Source organism: Lactuca virosa, chromosome 7 (genome assembly GCF_052849685.1).
Source record: "Lactuca virosa cultivar CGN04683 chromosome 7, Lactuca_virosa_CGN04683_v6, whole genome shotgun sequence".
In the NCBI taxonomy this organism is placed as follows: domain Eukaryota; kingdom Viridiplantae; phylum Streptophyta; class Magnoliopsida; order Asterales; family Asteraceae; genus Lactuca; species Lactuca virosa.
The window spans coordinates 187977802-187982777 of record NC_136432.1 but is presented as its reverse complement, the minus strand read 5'-3'; positions in this window follow the sequence as shown (position 1 = coordinate 187982777).

The window sequence follows — 4976 nt, the reverse complement described above, 5'->3', positions numbered from 1 at the left end:
CTTTGAAGGTTGTGTCTATTTTTTAAAAGATTTTACACACAAATATGCGCAGATTTTCAATTTCTAGTATTTAATTACCTTCTAAAATCATCTTGTCGGGATGCTTTTATATTAATAAATTGAATTTAACAAAGAAATTTCGCTATTAATATGATTCGAAATTCTTTGAATATTTTTAATTACACTTCTGCAATCTTTTATTTGAAAAATCATGAACTTATTAGGTTCTTGATTTGATAATATTTTATTACTACTCATCAGAGTTGTTAAAAAATTATGTTTTTATAAAAGATAGTTTTTATTATAGAGTTTATATATATTCTTAAATTGAAAAACTTTAACGGGATAATTTTGTTATTTATATAAAATATAGTTTTCATACATCGTTTGTGCTAGCAACTCGGCCTCCTGACTAGGAGTACTTGTTAGTACTAGATTTTATGACAGATTCGACTCTGGATTTTCGAAATACAAACAATTGCTCAAAAAGATAGATTGAGGTTCACTCACTCATTGCAAAATTTTAAATAGAATGTTTAAGGCTTTCGTATTTTCACTCTTATAAAATTGAAAGCATAACTCTTTATTTATAGATCATAGAGAAGATCTGATAATGCCATTTTCCATCATGGCTGACGTTTTCTCTCCACTATCTAAAACATTATTAAGTAGTGGACCGATGTTTTCTTGGACACTTAAGTGTTAAGAAAAGTAGCACACCATTAGCTCTTTGCTTTTGTCGGAGCATCTTTTTTAAAAATGGATTTTTTCCATTATTTTGTTGGGTGTCGGGGACCACTTTGATGGTTGAGCATCTTTGACGGTTGTATCTATTATTTAAAGACTAAACTGCACAAATGGTCCCTGTGGTTTGCTTAAAATTGCCACTATGGTCCAAAAATCTTTGGACTAGCACCACAGGTCCAAAGTTTTCGTTTTGTTGCGAGTTTGATCCAGAATTTTCAAAACTTTTTTTAAATACAGATTTGCCCTTGGTATTTTGCCTTTTTTTCTTTTTTTAACTATTTTACAATTTTTCTATTGTGTTCTTTTAATTTTTTGATTAAAGAAATTGAAAAAAATACAAGCCTCTCTCTCTCTCTCTCTCTCTCTCTCTCTCTCTCTCTCTCTTTCGTACCTATCTTCATCTAATTTTCACATAGAGAAAATACAACCACAATCACCACCGGCCAGAGTTATAAACGCCACCTTGACTACTGATCAGTACCACCACTGCCTTCAGCCCCACCGTTGATCTGGTTTACATCTCCCGACCATCGCCGGAGAATCATAACGTCGATGCCATATGCCTCAGCAAACCCATTTCACGTCACCTTCTCAGGCGACCATCTTCCTCAGCAAACCCTTCGATTCTGATAACGACCTGGTGGGTGTTGCAGATCTGTAGGGAGGGAGGCCACGAGGCGACGACGGTTTCAAGACGAACAGAACATAAGGACGATGGGACTGAGAAAGGTGGCGATGTCATTGTTCGATAAAAGTGATCTTACCAGATCTAAAGTCCGGCGAACAGATCTGGTCTTATGTGAATGATGAAATGTTGGAAATGGAGAGCAACGAAGGCGATGACGAGCTAGGGTCCGATGACATATGTCGGTGACGAACAGATCTGATGGCTGAAATCCAAATCGATGAAGATGACGGCGCTAGGGTTTTTTACGACCACCATTGACGATCCAGGTCCGATACTAGGGGTTCCAAGATCTGGAAGGGCAAATCACCATGTGAGTTCTTGGTGCAAACCAAAATCCGATTTACTGTTGCTGTTTAACGATAAACCCATCAATCTTTCTGCAAAATTAAGGGAGATTAGGATAAAAAATCTGAAGGTGGATGAACAAGGTGATGGGTGGTGGTTTTTGACAGATGATGATGCTTTCCGACAGATGATAGTGGTTTCCGACTAGTGACGGTGGTTTCCGGTTGGTGGCGGTTGGTTCTGGCGACAATGGCAGGTGGTCGGTGATGCTTTCGTGCAGATATTGTAGGGAGAAAGATGGAGTGGTGTCTGTGAAAGAGGAAGAGGAGGGGGTGGAATAATATTTTACTTTTTCTTTTTTGTGTAATTGTTGCAAGAAAATAAAAAATAAAAAACAAATTAAAGTGGGCAAAACTACAAATATAAAACATATTAAAGTAATTAAAAAAATAAAAAAAAATAAAACAGTAAGGGTAAAATCGTCATTATAAAAAAATTCAAAACAAACTGGACCAAACTCGCAACAAAATGAAAACTTTGGACCTGTGGTGCTAGTCCAAACCTTTTTGGACCAAAGTGACAATTTTCAGTAAACCACAGAGACCATTTGTGCAGTTTAGTCTTATTTAAAAAGATTCTTTACAAGAATATGTGCAAATCTTCTATTTTTGGCAATTAATTGCATTCTAAATTCATCTTGTGAATATGTTTTTTATTAATAATTGAATTTAACAAAGAAATTTCGTTGTTAACATGATTCAAATTTCTTTGGATATTTTTAATTGCACTTCTACAATCTTTTATTTGAAAAATCATGAACTTATTAGGTTCTTAATTAGATAAAAAAAATTTACTACTCATCAGAGTTGTTTATAAACGATAGTTTTTATTATAGAGTTTATATATTTTTTAATTGAAAAAGTTTAACGGGATAAATTTGTTATTTAATCAAAATATAATTTTCATACCTCGTTTGTGCTAGCAGATCTATGATTTCTTTGTCAATCATGTTGTCGATCATTCCTTCATCCCTACATCATCTTGACTAGCAGTAGTTATTGGTACTAGATCTTTATGATGGATAGGACTCCGGACTTTCAAATACATATAATTGCACAAAAAGATAGATCAATGAAAACTTATCTATTTATAAACAAACTAAAACCCGAAAGTTTTTACAATTTTAATCTTTAAATCCTATATTGGGTTTCACTCACTCGTAGCATATTTTTAAATAGAAAAAAATGAAAGCATAACTCTTTATTTATAGATCATAAAGAGCATATGATAATGCCATTTTCCGTCATGGCTGACGTTTTCTCGACGCTGTCTAAAACCTTATTAAAGTAGTGGACCGTTGTTTTGTTGTATGCTTAAGTTTTACGAAAAGTAGCACTCCAATAGCTGTTTGTTTTTTTCGGAGCATCTTTTGTAAAATTGGATTTCCCATTATTTTCTTGAGTGGCGGGGACCACTTTGATGGTTGAGCATCTTTGACAGTTGTATCTATTATTTAAAAGGATGTTTACACGAATATGTGCAAATCTTCTATTTTTGACATTTAATTGCCTTATAAAATCATCTTGTGAAGATGTTTTTATATTAATATTTGAATGTAACAGAGAAATTTTGTTTTTAAAATGATTCAAATTTCTTTGGATATTTTTAATTGCACTTCTACAATCTTTTATTTAAGAAATCATGAAAATATTTGGTTCTTGATTAGCTAATATTTTATTACTACTCATCATCAGAGTTATTATAGAAATTAATAAAATATAGTTTTTATTATAGAGCTTATATATTTTTAAATTGAAAATTTTTAACGAGATAGTTTTGTTATTTAAATAAAAGACAGTTTACATATCTCGCTTATGCTAGCAGCTCTGTGATTTCTTCGTCAATAATGGTTTCGATCATTCCTTCTACCCTACGTCCTCGTGACTAGGACTACTTGTTAGTACTAGATTGTTGTGACGGATATGACTCCGGACTTTCGAAATGCAAACAATTGCACAAAAGGATAGATCAAAGAAAACTTCTCTTACTTATAAACAAACTAAAACCCGAAGGTTTTTACAATATTAATCTATAAACCCTATCTTTGGGTTCACTTAAGGCGTTCGTATTTTCTCTTTGATAAAAATGAACGCAAAACTCTGTATTTATAGATCATGGAGAATATATGATAATGTCATTTTCTGTGATGGTTGACGTTTTCTCTCGTCTATCTAAAACATTATTAAAGTAGTAGACCGTTGTTTTATTTGACGTTTAAGTGTTAAGAAAAATAGCACTCCATTAGCTATTTGCTTTTGTCGGAGCATCTTCTTTAAAAATGGATTTTCCTATATTTTCTTCGGGTGGCGGAGACTACTTTGATGGTAGAGCATCTTTGAGAGTTGTATCTACTATTTAAAAGATTCTTTACATGAATATGAGCAAATCTTCTATTTTTAGGTTTTAATTGCCTTCTAAAATCATGTTGTGAATATGTTTTTATATTACTGATTGAATTTAACAAAGAAATTTTTTTGTTAACATGATTCAAATTTCTTTGGATATTTTTAATTGCACTTCTGCAATCATTTATTTGAGAAATCATGAACTTATTAGGTTCTTGATTAGATAACATTTTATTACTATTCATCAGAGTTGTTCAAAAATTATGTTTTTTATAAAAGATGGTTTTTATTATAGAGTTTATTTATTTTTAAATTGAAATTTTTAATAGGATAGTTTTATTATTTAAATAAAAGATAATTTTCATACCTCGCTTGTGCTAGCAACTCTATGATTTCTTCGTTAATTCTGTTGTCGATTAATCCTTCTTCCCTACGTCCTCCTGATTCAGTTGTTAGTACTAGAACTTTATGACGGATAGGACTATTGTGTATCTAAATATAGACAATTGCACAAAAAGATAGATCAATGAAAATTTATCTTTTTATAAAAAAAAACTAAAACACGAAGGTTTTTATAATTTTTATCTTTAAATCCTATATTGGGTTTCACTCACTCATTGCAGGTTTTTAAATAGAATGCTTAAGGTTTTCGTATTTTTGCTCTGATAAATATGAAACCAGAGCTCTCTATTTATAAATCATAAAGAGTATCTGATAATGCCATTTTCCGTCATGGCTGACGTTTTCTCTCCACTATCTAAAACCTTATTAAAGTAGTGGATTGTTGTTTTGTTGTACCCTTAAGTCTTAAGAAAAGTAACACTCAATTAGTTGTTTGCTTTTGTCGGTGC